We start from the raw sequence: 17,308 nt of genomic DNA, 5'->3' as shown, positions 1-17,308 counted from the left end.
TATAGTATCTTGTTGGATGCAGTTTATTAATGTGATGTTGTTATTTGTGTAACCGGAAGCAGATACCACCATGTACAAAATTCAATTACTATTTGAATTCTATTTTCTTTTCGATACTTTACACAGGCACCACTATACAGGCCTTCTCCTTTTAACCACACTCTTGCCCTTTGCCTTGTCACACAGTTCAACATTACTTCAGATGAATAAAACAATGTGAACGCAGAATGTGATCATGCATATTGGATGGTGACAAATAGATATGAGGCTCCTCAATTTAGTCAGCTACTTGTTACTTTAAAACCCTGAGACGTGTCCAACAGGAGAGAGTGTGTGAGCGGCAGCGTGTGTGTGATGCAAGCTGTACAATGCCATACACACTGTATGGCATTGTAGTACTTAACACTAGTACTTTAAAAAAAAACATTTCTCCTCCACAGCCTCTCTGTGTGTCAGAGTGTTTGTGCCACTTGATGCCAGGCAGACAGAAGCAGCTGAACTTGCACACACAGCAAGGTGGCTCTATCCATTAAGGACCTTCTGCACGGCCTAAATCATTGATACAGTCAAGCAGCCGAAGCCTCCCGCTACATTGCAACTTTACTTTTTAATGAACTCTGCCTGCCTGCCCTCTTCTCCTCCTCCTGCTGACCGGCCCTGTGCCAAACGTCCTACACTGTGTCAGACAAACTCCATCCACCGGATTTAGACACATTTGCGGTGTGTGACACTAAAAGGCTGTGTGTCGTTTGTAGGCGAAGAAATGAACCTGAAAAAAAAGTGTGAATTTAAAATATTACAGCAGCAGCAGCAGCAGCAGCAGCAGCAGCAGCAGGGGAAGGAAAAGCCAATGTGACAACAGCGTTTGATAGATCATAGTGTACTTGCTGAGTAGGAGAGAAAAGGGGAGAGAAAGACAAAGCATCGGGCTGATGAAAAATTAAGGCCAATTACCACTGTGCATATAAACAATATGTCAGCATTTGAGAAGCAAATTTTAAATTAAAAATGTAAGTCTGTGTGAACACTAGGGCTGGATAAAAAAAATTCATTAGTGATACAGATACAGTACCACGACTAACTGGACTTTGATACCGGTTCCTGAACGTTACTTTTTTCAATAGAATTTTTATGAGCTCCAATATTAACAAGACTATATAAACAACAAGGTGAGTTTTATTTTCAGCTCCTTGGCATTTTTACACAATAGCAATATGTTTAAACTTTAAATAGGCTGAAATTGTAACTAACTACCTTCAGATTACCACAAATGCCCTATCTCCTGAGCCACTGCAGCTCCGACAAAATATACAAGCAAAAAGGAACAAAATGTAATGAATCAGTGCAAATGATTTTCAGTGCAAAAGCAAAAAGGTGCAAGTCAGTATGCACACTGTGCAACCTATTTTATAAACTAATGTATTTTTCCGGGATGCCTCGACTCAAATGGTATGGAGTTGGTCGGTTCCAAAAAAGTAGCGAACTTCGATACCCATCCCTAGTGAACAAAATACATCCGCTTGATAAGTTGGAATAAAGGTATACGTGAAGCTATAGTACAGAGAGAGAAGTGAAGTAGGTGGATGAGGTCAGAGGGTGTGAACAGTGGTACACAAAGTGAGTCAGACAAAGCTCACTGTAGGGGTCCTGCCCAAGTGCTGCCCAGCATCTACCTGCAACCCCCACAGAGCACTTCATATCAAACCTCAGCACAAGCCTGTGTCTGTGTGTGTGGGATGCCTCCTACACACACCTCAAACACACACCTCAAACAAACACACACACACACACACACACACACACACACACACACACACACACACACACACACACACACACACACACACACACACACACACACACACACACACACACACACACACACACACACACACACACACACACACACACACACACACACACACACACACACACACACACACACACACACACACACAGGAACGTGTCTCCTAACAAATGGCGGTGATTTAACACACCAGGACAGCAGTGGAGGCGTAAGCAGCTCCGCCCTCGCTGCCCCCCTCCTGCTGAGGAGCGCTGCAGCTCAGCAGAAGGGCCGCCAGGGGAAAGTAGGTCAGGCTGACCTCTGCGCTCGGTGTGTCAAAGCCTGGCAGTGAGCTAAAGGGACAGGCCATGTCAGAGCCCTGCTCCTCACAGCTGGGGAGGAGAAGGCACCCCGCGCACACGGGTCAGGGACCCAAGGGAGCCAACTCGGCATGGTGGGACAGACACACGTATGCACACATACCGGTTATGACATAGGGACGAACACCAGCAACCGGGGGAGAGGCAGAGTCACACTGTGGGCCAACATGAATAAATCAATGCCACCGTAGGTTCCTTCCAACATTCACACCATCTTCCTGCAACTTTATGCCTCCGGACAAAATAAAGTGTGTGGGGGCCCTAACCGACCAACGCACGGCCCACGCTTCTATTTCCCACAACTAACAAAAAACAACAAGAAGCATTAGTCCAGTCGTGAGTTTACTTGAAACATTCCTGAGGCCAAGTGAGATCCTGAGAGGACCTAGAGGTGCTCTTAAAAGAGTTAAGATTGAACTTCAAATGGAAGGGAACTGAAGGGCTGCTGGATTTGCTGTCTTTGTGATCAAACAGTTCTCCCCGGCATTGCAGTGTGTGGGAAAATAGGCAGTGGTGAACAGGGGAAGGAATCTTAAAGGGATGCAATGCCGGGTCAATGTAACCGATTACTTTGATTAAGTAAATACGTCGATTTGCGTAAAATACGTTGATGCATCGCACTGTTTACATTCATCCCCAAAGATGTCGACTCCCACTCTCCGCCATGTTGAAAATAAACTCCTATCGAAAAAGAAAACATCCTGGGGCTCTCCGACCTCAGAACTACAAGACACCAACGTACAATGTATTAACCGTTGTTTCCATCAAGCGGTTGAGTTTAGATTGGTACGTTGTGTTGCGCACGTAAATAAAGTAAGTTTTGTTTGATTGTTGGTTGGCATCCGTTCCAGAGAGCCCCAACAGCCGTTCTGCTGTTGGAAGGCCATTTCAGTTTTGAATAGAGGGCAAAGAGCCATTTTATTTGGTCTCTGTTCCCATTCTTTTGAAGATGTGGATGCAGCTTTTTCAGTTAGAGTTTAAGTTACGTAATTGAAGCAATCTGTTAGGTTGACGTGTCATTGCTGCCCCTAAAACTTTTACTTGCACATTACAATGACCTCAGAAAAACAAATATTACAAGTAGGGGAGAGTGGCCTAAGTTGTGCAACTTTTTACTCAAAGTGATTTTAAAGTGAGGCCTTGACAGTTATGTATCCAACTCAAATATGTACAGTTAAGTGGAATGGAGATGTCAGTCTCTTCTGAGCTACTGTAGACAATCACTTTCTTTTTGGTGACCAGCCTATACAGCCATGCCACTGGCACAACTCTCAGAAATGTTCGCACTAGTTGCTCCGTGCTTGTGACTGCCACCTGACAAATGTGATTCCCTCTCCATTTCTGCCTTTAAATAAAGGCTCAAAACCCATCTTTACACCCTGGTTTTTCCTCCCCATTAACTATCTTACCTCTGCACTACTATCTTTGTTTATATTTGTGGATGTATGGGCTTTATGTCTTTTATTTTTGTTGTTGTTATTTTACCTTCATTGTTTATCTACTGAATGCACTATGTAAAGCACTTTGGACAGTGCAAACGGTCATAAATGTGCTTTTATAAATATATTTTACTTACTTACTTACTTATAACTCACATAGGCCCTTTGGCACAAATCACCCCAACCCCAGAATTTTGGATAATAGACATGATGCAGCAGTTTAGGGCTGACATCGTGCTAACTGTATAGACTCAACGTGTAGCAAACTAAAGCACTAAAACATGTGTCTAATGTTTTCAAACGTGTCTATAATTGTTCAGACACAATAATCAAAAAACCATGATCATGGAAATTTTACTTTGAAAGGCAAAAAACTGTTTTTTGAGCTTAAATGTGCTTGTATCTTATTCCATGTTTCTCCCTTGTTTACAGGATGAGTCAAATAGATGGCTCTTCTTAAATATGTGGTCACATTTCCAATTTCTTCTATGGTTTTCTAGAAACAAGGGATGGCACACTTCCCCAAACGCACAACTTAGGCCACTCTCCCCTATAAATAATTTAATTTTTAGAAAAAAATTAAATAAAATGTAAGTAAAAAGTGTGGACTCCAATGTTCTTTTAGTGTAAAACTGCAACAACATTTTATGATTCTCAAAGATAAATTATATACGCAATGTTCTCACCAGAATTGAATCCACTGCAACATATGTGCAACAATAAACTCATCATTCATTTCAATTTGTGGACTGTCAACCAACATATCCAAACCAAAAGTCAGAACAAGAGACAGAAAGAAAAGAGGCAGAAGTAAGGAGTGTTATAAGAACTGAGTGTAGCGAGCCTACAATAAAGGAAACTGTAAGTGAATCAGAAGAGAAACAGTAACACGCACACACAGGTATATTACTGTATTTTTAGGCCTTTGTTATTTCATACGGACCCTGTGACATGCCCACCAACACAGAACATACTCCTCAGCCTCGGGGAACTGCACCGAGGCCACGGAATGTAGCACCTTCACTGTCTATTTGTAGTGGGTGTGGGAAGACATGTGGGATGCCACAGCCTTCGCTCAACAAGGCACCGCTTTCAAAAAAAAAATTATTGAATATGCATACACACAGGTAGAGAAAGGTAAGTTCGTCCAGGTGCATTCACCAGAGGATGTAATCCTGTTAGCAATGAGAAGAGCTGTGACCTCAAGGCCATCAGCATAGCTCTTCTGACTGACTGGATGCAATCCTCCTACAGTGTGATGACAAAGGAGTACCAGGATGCTTCACTAAAAACCACCATCCCCTCCTGCTTTTACCACAAGCAGCCACAACATAAAAACAAAAATCATGAGAAAAACTTGCCTTAAAGTTTCACACCAGGTTTGACCGTAAACAAGGTTTTTCCTGGACTTAAATGGACATAAATGATTACATGAAGCACATATAAAAGATACATTTCATTCTATTTAGCACTAGTTAAGCCTTATTGACTACAGTGACCCATCCCCCCCAACAACACCATACTGTTAGGACTCCACAAGTCAGACATGCAGCAAAGCTCTCCGAGAAACCTCACTCAAATACCAATAAAGTCAACTCTAACGATTTTTAACTAGATTTTTTTTAACCATCTTCAAAAAGGTGTTTGATCTGCCTCCCTTGGTGTCTACTAGAAATGTGTTGGCATGCTAGGTTTTAACCCCCTTAGTCTCTGATCTTTGCTCACTTGCATGTAGTTTTAATAAAACATTAACCGTTTGCTTGCCTGCCGCAAAATAAACATAAGCCAAGTAGCCAAGGTGAAATCTGTCATAATTATAATAACCTGTTAATCCGTGCGCAAGGAGAGCTTCAAGTCCGTGTCCATAATGGAAAGACAAAAGATAAACAAACAAGAAGAAGTAAAATGATGGCTAAATGTTGCTATCTAGACCCAGGTCATCTAGTGTAGCACACTGAGCTATTACGGCAATTCAAACTCAACAGCCACTTCTGCAGAAGGAGATGACACGATGGGGAAATTGTATTTCCCCTCCCCTCTCCCCCCTAACAGTGGGCATTTAGCTAAATTAAACCAATTTTTTACTGGCGGGCCAATATAATGGAAGCAATGCATGCAAGAAAGAAATAAATTAGCTTAGATAAGCGATTACATACAGTATGTGGACTCAGATGTAACATGTTATCAAGGGAGAAGAGAGCGCAGTGACGGCAAGAAAAAAAAAGGCAGAACATTTTCATCAATGTTTGGATGTATAACTTAGCACTTTTAAAGGCTATAGAGTGCAATGCATGAGAACAAAAACAAGGAAGAGAGACTAAGAGAATCAAAGATGTCAAAGTCCTCTTGCCACCACGGGGGAGCCAATTGAGATGACAACTGAGGTCACTGGTTTGCATCAGCCTCCACAGGTGTATTGTTTCCAGAGGCCAGCTCCATACATTCAAACTGCAGGAAGGGTGAAGTGGACAGACAGGGGAGTCCGCAGGTACAAAATGTGCTTCATCAGTGGAAGAAAGCCACCTCCAACAGATGCATAAGGAGGAGAGACATTTATTCTAGATAAATTCCACGCAAACTAATGGATGTCGACAGCAACACAAGTATCTCGGGACAACTACAGCAGGCCATATTAGACTTAGCTGTCTAAATATAAACCACTGGCCAGGTAAACCAAAGGACTCTGCAAACATACCAGTACAACTAGATGTGAAGTTGGCCTGCCTGCCTTTTCTGATAGTTTGGTTTCATCAGCAAAACAATTCAACTATATCTGTCAAGAAATTCTGCAAAGGGTAATCCAGGTGATACCGCATCCTACAGCTCAGACAATAGATTGAGCCAAAACTAAAACCCCATCGTTCTCTAGTGGAATATAAGAAGTTTATGAATGCTGCACCAAGGACATTCCCTTTTCAACAGAAGCAGTAAGGTTAGAGACCAAAAGCTCCAATATAAATGTTCTGAACTCAATCTCACTCCGGCACATGCATCCACATTCCCTTCCCTATCTGCTTTGTTGCTGTAAGGCCAACCTTGGAATGGATCTGTAGAAATTCAAGGAAAAAAAAAAAAAAAAAAAAAAAAAAACTTCTGCATTATTTTCTATGTGCACTCTAGGTCACAGCCCTGGCTTGAATACTGCCTTTGAAATTCAGGCATTCCCATTATAAATTAGGAAGCAGTCACTGCGTATTTGAAAAGCTTTGAGGGGGAACTTCCCTTAATGCAATGTTGAATGGCAGGTCACACTACAACACAAGCCCTAAACCACTCATATGAGGACTATTTGATCACAGTCCTTCAGAGAGCGATCCATCTGTCTCTCCCTTTCTCTTTTGCCGATATTTGTGTCTCTCTCCCACTCTGTCTCACTCTCTCGCTCAGAGCCAAACTGCACCCAGTCGAAGTGCTTTGTCCAACCTCTGGTGTTGCTACACTTGCTACACTACGGCACAGTTCTAAAGTGTAGCATTATTCCATTAAGGGGATTATTTCAGAGCATCAATGACCTTGGACGGGGTTGTCATTGGCAATGAACCAAGAAAAAAATGAGGAGAAATGATGTACATATAGACGTCTTTGGAAATTGTCAGGATTGAGTGATAGAGGACGCTGTTGAATAGTAGACCAGTCAATACAACACTGTAGATTAGGCTGGAATGATGGTTGAGACATGGCCAGACTGAAATCAAGTCAGTAGAATAAATGATAAGTGTGCACAATCCACTGGAGGAAATCAAGAATCGACCCAGTTTTTAAGTCAGGATTGTCAATTGGCCCATCATACTTTTCTAGTCACTGCTACAAAAAAGTATCAATATGATATGACAATTTATAGAACACATATCATGGTAGACAAATAACGTCTTGTGTTTGCCAATACATCAAACAAATGAGAATTATTTTCATCGTTTAGATGAAAAATATGCTAATCATCAAAGTACAACCATTTTCCACCAGGGATCAACTTTGCCACGACATTATCTATAAAACCCGACAAACTTACTGTAGCTCACATTAAGTGATAACAGCTACATTACTTCACAACGTACAATGTAATTTTCACTGATATAATAGTAGTTAAATATGTTCAAATGTGGAATAATATTACATTTGTTAACGGCTTTGATTTGTAATCCACTATATTGGACATCATTAGCAGTCAATAATCCAGCTGCTGATGAAACCCTGCTTCGCCATGCATCCAAGGTAACTGACAGCAGGTTTTTGGTATAGTTTGGCAAACAAATATAAACCAACTTAATAAAATGTTGGGGGACAACTGGGCACAGGGAGGTTATGGTGATGAAACATTTTATGTTTTAAGGGCGTCATTGTCACAACAATGAGCTCTGGCTCAAACTGTGTGGGCCTACTGGCATGCATACTGTGCCTTAAGTCCTCAAATGTTGTATCAGCCTTGAGGAAACCAAAAATAATTGACAGATTCTCCAACGGGAAGAAAGACGTGGCACACACTGAGCTTGGTCACTCTAGACAAACTGGGAAACTAGTACAATACAGGTTGACAATATCAGCACAGTGCTATGAATTGAGTCTAGTTCTTTGAGAAAAGCGGTAAGCTACACAGGGCCTTCTCTCTCCCTTCCTCCTTTGCTGCAGAAGCAGCACAAGGCCATGAAAGATCGGAGGCAAAGTGCCGTCCTTTGGTTTATCCTCTCTGAAAGCCTTTGCGTGCTCTCAGTTCCACATGAGGGATCTGATGAAAGCCGTTTGTCAGTACGCCACTTAATTATCAGCCAGAAGAAGAGCCTCTGATGCTATCCTCTGACAATGGCTCAAAGCAGCCTGCTGGCTACAGTGCCCACGAACAGTGAAGAAATGACTGCAGCTACTGATGGTGACGGGGCAGTGCCAACTGTGTACTTAAGTGTTCGACCAATTTAGAAACGGCACAGAAATCCTTGTGTGTGATACTCCAATGTATTTTCTTTTCTTTATTGGTAAATAATAAGTAGCAAGAAGCACATTTTACATCTAAATCCCAAGAATGTAAAATGTCCTACTAAAAAAACATATGTAGCAAAGGGAAAACAGAGATGGTGTGACCTTTTGTTTTTCCTGCATTGTGAACACAAACATTAAAGGACTTAAGCTGCTGCTCAATATGCGCATAGCCATCATACTGCAAATAAATAAAAGAGTTGCATGCACTCTTTAACCTTCTATTTTTGCATGTTCAAAGTCGTGTTGAGAAACAAACAGTGACTATAGGTATATACTACTAGTATTTCTGCGTAGGTGAATACAACTAAATAATTCCATTCACTTTGTTTATTAAAGAAACTCTAGTATTACAATAAAATATGTCATTTGAATATCATGTTTAGAAAAAAAAACATGTTACATGAGAACTACTCTAGTCCTTGCCACTGAAATCTCCTTTTGCCTCATATTGTTGATCCTATTTCCAAAATGACTACGGAGTGTACACCTCAAAAAGGTTGTGTGTTCAATGGCACAAGACAATCAGATAGATTGTCAAATGCAACCTTTTCAGTTGCATTCGTCATACAATTCACTCATGCATACAGTCATCCCCGGGCTCTTAAATACACTTTGCCTGAAGGATACTGCACAAGCAAATGAAAGAGAAAGCCATTTAACATCATCTGTATTAATCTGACCTGATACTTAGCTTTTCATTAGCAAAGTACATTGCTGTACATGTCTATGACAGAAACAGGGTGATGCCTCAGTGTAACCTTGGACTCCCCACAGGAACCTGTCAGCAGGGAGCAGATCCACAAAGGAACAGCAAGAAGCAACGGTTCTTTTTAAATCACTGCTCTGCTCCCACTAACAAACTCTGAAAAAGGCCTAACAGAAGGTCCTTTTCTGTAATATGTATGAGATTTGATTTCTTTCAGAAAGGGAATCACAGACCCACCCTACAGTCCATTACCCAAGTTAATGCAGAGCTGCCAGACTTGCTGACCCATTAATAATACATAGCAGTGGTCAAAAGAGGCCAGACACCTCCGTGCACCCCTTCATCCCTCAACATGGCCACATTAATGGACTAATTCAGATGCAATTAACTGGTGGGGAGAGGCTGTGGCCCTGCGGCTGGTGGAGCACAGGCTGAAGGGTTTACAGCCAGGGCTTGGATTATAATAGCTGTGCACACAAACAACACACACACACACACACCCCAAACACATTCACAAAACAATTTACATACTACTCTAACAGCAGCCACCACATTAAGTAACAGAGAGTGATGCTTTTACCATTGGATAACAGAAGCAAAATAAAGCAAATTTATGAATATCGTTTACACTCTCCATTAAATGTATCCATAGAAATACTGTTATTAATTGGCCCTTGTGTAAATATTTATGTCACCCCTAATTGTTGCCAAAACATTGTCCCCCAATTAAACCTGCAATGACTGACTTATTTGCCCACTTTTCGGGCAGTGAAAGCAACATGTTAACACTGACACTAACACATTATCCGCTTTGAAGTTTATGTGGCCAGACAGCAACAATAGAATTTATTTGGAGTCCCGTTTTTGTGCCCAGCCAAGGGCAAATATTATTCACCGTTCTTTTTTTGCTCCATTTAGGTTCCCACTAACTCCTGAGAAAGAAGAATATCTGGATCTTTAGCTGCTAAATGCCCAACTATGGTAATAAAAGCAAATGAGTAAGTAAAACATGTATGTCAGTCGTGTGTTGCTGGGCAGGTGACATATATTCTTTCTCCTTTTTTGTGCTTATTAGCTAAAAGCAGCTGTCTGGTGTGTCCGAAAACAGCACTATGTGAGAGTAAACCAATAGAATAAAGATAATAAAATTAAAACAAAGGGCGAAAAAAGACTATATAATGTATCTGGCTGAGTCTGGTGATAGCAATGCATTTCACATCCAAATATTCATGATCCATTGTTAATGTAAAAATATCAATTTCAGCGATTTAAAACACCTTATGGCAAATCAGATGGCAGAATAAGACCTACTTTGCAATTTCATTCAATTTAAATTTCCATGTTATTAGTTTCTTTTTCCTCCCCAATGTTTTCCATCCATTAGAGCAAATTTCATTCAATATTGTGTCTGCCGAAACCTGCCTCTTTGAGAATGTGACGTTGACAAATGAGCAATTACAGGAGCGATATTCACGTGACACATCTGTGGCCGGCATGACCCGCGATTAGCCCTACTGATGCTGAATGTGAGATGCGAGCGCCGTGCCTGTCAACACAGGCGCCGAGGAACGGCAGCGCCCGCCCATTCTGGCATATCATCCATCACTGGTTCCGCTCGGCTGCCACAGCTGTGTCACTGTCCCCCTCTCACAGTCCGCTGACCTCACTGAGGATGCACCGGCGGGATGATCAAATATCTCTCTGGGATAAGACACAGCCGTCCTGCTTCACTGACAAGGCAGAGGACACAAAAAAGAAAGAAAAACTATTCCTACATATCCTCTGCCACAGTGACATCTTTATCAATAAGCAGCATTTAAAAAGGTGGAGTCAGCAATCCTGAAGAACGCTTGTTGTCAAAAATCAATTACTGTCAAAATCAGTAAATATCTCCTCATGATCATTCGCTACCTGTCCCTACCGTGTGTGCACTATAAAAAAAATCTGGTGTTAATACACAGCCTAGGCTCTGTAAACCCATAGGTACACAAAGGGTACGTCAAACAAAAGGGGCCCACCAAAGCTACCATCAACATGCCTGTTTACAGAGCCTAGGCTGTGTATTAACACATTTTTTTTTCAGTGCAAACACAGTGCGCACAGGTAGCAGATTGTGAGGAGATATTGACTGATTTTGACAAAGTGATTTTCATTCACAAGCATTCTCCAGAATCACTGATTCATGCCAGGCAACAGCACAGTTGGGGTAGACCAGGGGTGGCCACTAGGTCGATCGCGATCGACCGGTAGTGTGGGTCGATCGCGTGGCATTCTTAAAAAAAAAAAAAAAAAAAAAAAAAAAAAAATCTTTTTTTTTTTTCTATGAAAGAGCGAACGAGCCGTGCGAGCATGCGCCGACGTTCGGTGGAGGGAGAGAGGACACCACTTTCTAATTTGACAGTGAGCTAACCAAAGCTAATCCAAGTCAAGGAAGTGGAGAGGCTTCTGCACTGTGACAAATTCTACTATGTAAAATACAGCCAGAGAGAGGAAGACTGTTCACACAAACAGACCACCACATATTCTAGTGCAGGGGTGTCCAAACTACTAAACTTTTTTTGCATTTCTTAGTTAACCCACTAGTGCAGGGGTGTCAAAACTGATTGATTGGGCTGTGGCACATTTTAAAAATATGATGTAATATGGCCCTTTTAATTTTTAAATAATTTAAATGCACTCATTATATTACAGAGAAATATGTCCCATAAAAGAAAAAGAGCACCAAGCCCATCCCAGAGGACCCTGCATAATATTTTATTTTAAACCTGCAGTGTGTAGAATTTTGGGTTTTATTTCCTAGCAGATTTTGTAGAAAGTAATTATAATATCCATAAGTACATTTAATTTAGTGCATAATAGCTGAAAAAAAGTTTTAGAATGATTTTTTTTCCCCTTAGAAAGGGTCTCATATATGTCCATATTTCTCCATACTTTGGACCAAGGCCTACTGGCCGCCATCTTGAAAGTGTCATAGTTGGAATGTCATCAGGTGCATTGTTTAAAATTTAGAATTGTTCTTGTCCTTGAAGGCCACTGTAGCTTCTGTTATTATTCGAAAGGGTTGGGGTTACCCAGGGGGCGTTGCATTCTAGAACTTTCTTGATGATGTCATATTACACACTGCACCTTTAAATTAATATTATTATGAAAAATCCATGTGTCCTTCTCCAATAGCTTCCAATTCATCTGACACAGTGTCTCCATTTTTTTCATACAAAATTCTTCAGCTTTAGCCTCTTAATTTTCCTCTCAAAGTGCACCAGATTCATGCATTTCACTTTAAAGAGGACCTATTATACTACTTTTCTGGTCTTAATTTCTTGTTTTACACTGCTATTCACCTTATTTTGGAACGCCCCGTTTTCCACTTCCGATTCTAGCGAGTTTATCATGCGACTTCCGGTTCAGCGCTGCAGAGCCGCGAAAGAATGTAAACAGCGGCAAACAATGAAGCACAATTGAATCGTAGGGAAGAAATATTTGTTTACAGAAAGGTTCTAAACGTAAAAGTAGTACGTTTAGTAAGTTAAGTACTAAGCCATTTGTAATGTAGTAGTTTGTTTTCGATAAACTAGCTTACATCGCTAACATCTACACACACCGTGGTCGCATCCTCTTATTACGATGCGGCAGTCAGACGCCCGCAACGAGGATGACATGAGAAAGTGGCTAGATTACTATGGTCATATTTAGCTGTCCCTTGGAGAAGATGGAGCCATGGTGAAAAATGTCAAGAGCACTGAGTCAGTACCTTCAGAGGGGTAAAGCGGGCTGTACTAGGCTACTCCAAGTAAAGCAGCTTCAATTGAGGAAGGTAAGACAATATGATGTTTTTTTGTTTTAAACCTACAATGATTGTCAATCATACAAGGGCATATTTCTCTATTCTAAAGTGTAATCTCAAATTATATCATCTGATAATCTTTCCCAATATACAATTATGTGATTAAATTAAGTTCAAATGATCAGTTTTCTATGTTTTGTCTAACCAGAAAATAGAAATAACATGAAAAATATCGACTCATGTGAAGTAGCATGATAAATGTTTGCAGCTACTTTAGTTAAAATAGCCTCTGACAACACTACAACTTTGCGATTACTTATACAATCAATACCATTTCTATTTAAACCTAATCAAATTTAACTTGCTAACATGCTTTTTCGTGTATCACAGCACAACGAGAATGAGAATCGGCAGAGGAAGAAAGTATGTACATAAATGGATTTGAGGTAAGTGTGTAAATCTTCTCTACATAAAAACAAAATATATCCCATTTGAAATGACTCCATACACAAAGACATTATGGCATTGGCAATACACCATGTTTAGTAGTTGCTCGCTCCGTTTAAGTGGAACACTGTGCAAGCAACTATTAAATGAGATGTACTGCCATCTCTGTGCATGGAGTCGTGTTTTACATTTACACAGTTTAATGCAACTCTTTTCCACAAAATTATTTGGAATGAAATAAGATTGACTAAATCTTACATAATCAACACATTTTAATATCAGTTCTGAGACTTATTCAGGATAATCTGTGATATTCAGTCTATTTCTATGTCACAGAAAGTACAAGTCTAATAATAACACTTTGATTCAAAGTAAGTTGTTTATTATAATATTCAGATGTCTGCCATCATTAATCAGAAATATTTAGAACTGCTGTAGGCCTACATGTATATTGATTCAACCACTCGATTGCTGCTTGACAAAAATATATTTTTTCTTTCTTCTTTTTGCACAGTGGTCAGCAGAGGAGCCATGGCTGTCGGGAAGCCCTGATGGAGTGATGAACACTGAGTACTGTTCCAAGTGTCCAGCCTTGGAGAAATCCTCTGACGTCTCAGGAAGACCACTTCAGTAATAAGATCTCAGATGTGAACATGGGGGGCATTAAAATCACAATCACATGGGCCGCATGACTATTACATGAAGTGGTGGACAGTAAATAAGTTAAATTATTGAGTTCCAACTTTTTGAATGTCTGTACTATACTTGAGTATCTGCTTTTTTGGAAACTTATGACTTTCACTTCACTATTTTTCTAAGACATAAATTTTACTTTTGAGACCACTACATTTCTAAGAGGCTAACAAAGTAAAACTTACTTTCAGTCTAAGAAAAGCTTTGAACTCAGCTGTGGATTGAGAGACAGCGAGATCCTCCCATGAGGCAGTTCTCCCTTTACTCACTGCCAATAAGGGCAGGGACACATTTCCCGGGAAAACCCACTGGTCCGTGTTTGTTGTTACGACAGTCACTCTTCTTTCAGGTGATTGTGCAAAATGTTGTATATTAAAATGTGTAAAGAAGTTGCTGTGTGGATTTTAGATTTTTTTTTAATTGCAATTGGCCAGACGCTCTGTCCCTCACGTAAGGACACCAATTACAGTTCAGCGGGTACTGTAATCGGTTGCCTTACGTGAGGAACAGAGTGTCTGGGCTCAGCTGGTTTTCACAAAGTATAAGGAGAGTGTTATCAATACTTAGAAAAACAATTAAACTGAAAGAAGCAGAGCAGTGGAGTCTTAAAATGACGGGAGGAGAGTTTACCAACAAGACATATTTTCAATTTCCAGTTGGTGTAACCCCATCCCAGCAGCAATATTGCTGGGTGTAGCTAATGATGCAAATTTCTGTACAGAAATTGTGCCAAGTCTAAAGGCTTTCTATTTTAAATATATGCTGCCTCGTATTGCAAATGAAATTCAGGCAGGCAGGTTGTCGCTATATGAAATACAAGCAGCTTTGTAAAAACTAGATCTAAACCAGCTGTTCATTTCTCCCATCTCGCCCTAATGTTAAACATTCTGTTAAATGTAGTTAAAATGTATTTCAAAGAAGAAAAAGTTTCCGGTAGTATGTTAACAATTGTTTGTTTTCACAAAAGCTGCTTCCAAAATTGCTTAATTAATATAATACATTTGAGGAATTAAAACAAAATATTTCTTTGTTGAATGCTGTTGAAATAAGTATGTGTTTTTAATAAACTTTGTGACACTTTACTGTACATTTTGCATGTCTTTTGTAATAAGTACAAATTTAAAATGTTACTGTACATTTTGCATATGTCTTGTAATAAGTAAACCAATTGACATTTAACTGTACATTTCTTGGGGGAGACATGAACTGTAACTATGGTCACAAAGGGTCCAGTCCTCCTCCCACTGGGTCACAGCATCTCAGTGAGTTTGGCACATCCACATCCATGGCTCGGTGCTGGGTGTTGCATTGTCACCTAGTAAAATAGAAAATTGTATTTCATTAATGCAGCCTACAAACAAAATAATAATTTCCCCACTGTAAACAACTCTTAGATAACATGTGCATTTACTATTTCCATAATCCACAATGATTGCAAATATCTGATCTGTAGGCTACTCAGCCTGATTGTGGTCATCATAGGCCTATTCGGCCCAATCTACATTAGTAGGTAGCCTATATTATTATCTGGTTTAACTGTTAAATAAGTAAAATATGTATGTTTACATAGAATTGAATGCAGAATTAATTAGGTAACACACGTTACATGATACATAATTTTCGTTCCGCCATAGTTTTTGTTGTTAGGCTACAAATTGTTCACAAACTTTTTAATCAAACCAGTAAACAGAGGAGGCTGTTGATAGTTTGACATACCTGGATAGCACCCAGAGTGGTTTCTTCAACGTAGCTTCATAGCCAAGTCACTTCTCCGGGTAGGGATGCTATTCAGTTGGTTTATTTATACATAAAGTGGACGGAACAAACAACGGGGCTCCGCAGGTATGCTATACTAAGATCAAGCTAACCGGAAGTTCGATGACAGGATCAACAACAATGGCGTCTTCCATGGTTACGTTCCAAAATAAGGTGAATAGAGCAACCTGACACGAATCACATCACAAAAAACTATGTAGATTTTCGGGAAGCTCTTTCTCTTATTTTGGCGATCCAGCACATCCTGTCAACACTTGAGTGTGTGTGCATCGGCCATCTCCGCTCCCTCCGCCTGTGCTTCGGCAATCTCCGCTCCCCTCCCCCCCCCCCCCCTCCTGCAAACCCCACTCCGTTGTGATTGGTTACCTTCCTTCCGGAACACTTTCAGTGGCGGGAAGCGCGAGCATGGACCTATAAGGGCGCGAGGCAGACGCGAACAGGGAAGTGACAGCATTACCATACATGGAAACATCCGCGTGGTGACTTCACACATTTTTTTGCGACGTCACAAATTATGAAAGGGTAGACCGCTTTGAAGACGTGACTTCTCGACTGGCTAGAATAGTGTTTAGTGCTCTGCACAGACACCCCAGACGGTCAGCAGGGAATACGTCGAAATGCATGTAAGTCATTATTTGATAATTTAGTATGGTTAAGCATGACTATGAATCATCATAACAACGTTTATAGGTCATAAAAGTCAAAAAGCATCATAGGTCCTCTTTAAAAACTTTAAAAAATCTCCCGGGGGGGCATACCCCCGGACCCCCCTTGGAGGGGCGGGATCTCGGCTGGCTACTATTTTCACCAAGCTGGACATTGGACACAAAAGCAGAAAACACTGGGTGTATCAATGGCATTTAACAAGAGGGGGGGTGTATCTGTTTAATGTGCAAGTAAAGTGTTGCCGTGAAGAAGGATTACAATTTACGAAGACACTATGAAACTAAACATCAGAGCAGCTACATGTCCTGATAAATGTGTTATTTTTGCAAAGTGGCCCGGCCCTTCGTAGATTTTTCTGTATGTGGCCCTCAGTGAAAATTCAATTCTGCACACATTTTTCCTCTTAACTGAGAACTGTACCATACAGAACAGAACCGTGACTTAAAAACCAAGGTACGTACCGAACCGTGACTTTTGACCCCTTATAGTAGGTGGTAGCTCACTTTGACTTGGTCATTTTAAAAGTAGCTCACAAGCTGAAAAACAGTGGCCACCCCTGGTGTAGACAGTTGCCTTTTATTTCAATAAAGCAGGGATTGTAAGGAGCAGAGTGAAGCCATTCGCTGCTGGAGGCTGACACAGAAGGTGAAAGGGTTAAAT

General features: G+C 40.7%; 1 protein-coding gene and 1 long non-coding RNA gene across 2 annotated transcripts in view; one reads left to right on the top strand and one right to left on the bottom strand.

Moving 5' to 3' along the window:
• foxj3 (forkhead box J3) overlaps positions 1-17,308 on the bottom strand; it is an 88,120-nt gene that overhangs the window by 26,626 nt on the left and 44,186 nt on the right. The gene's annotated exons all lie outside the window — the stretch shown is intronic.
• LOC307249158 lies at positions 12,707-14,600 on the top strand. The gene is made up of 3 exons (XR_013844829.1): positions 12,707-13,096; positions 13,457-13,512; positions 14,028-14,600. It is a non-coding gene; the product is annotated as an uncharacterized lncRNA (long non-coding RNA).

Source organism: Ammodytes marinus (genome assembly GCF_949987685.1).
Source record: "Ammodytes marinus genome assembly, chromosome: 4".
Classification (NCBI taxonomy): Eukaryota; Metazoa; Chordata; class Actinopteri; order Uranoscopiformes; family Ammodytidae; genus Ammodytes; species Ammodytes marinus.
This window is presented reverse-complemented; position numbering and strand designations above follow the sequence as displayed.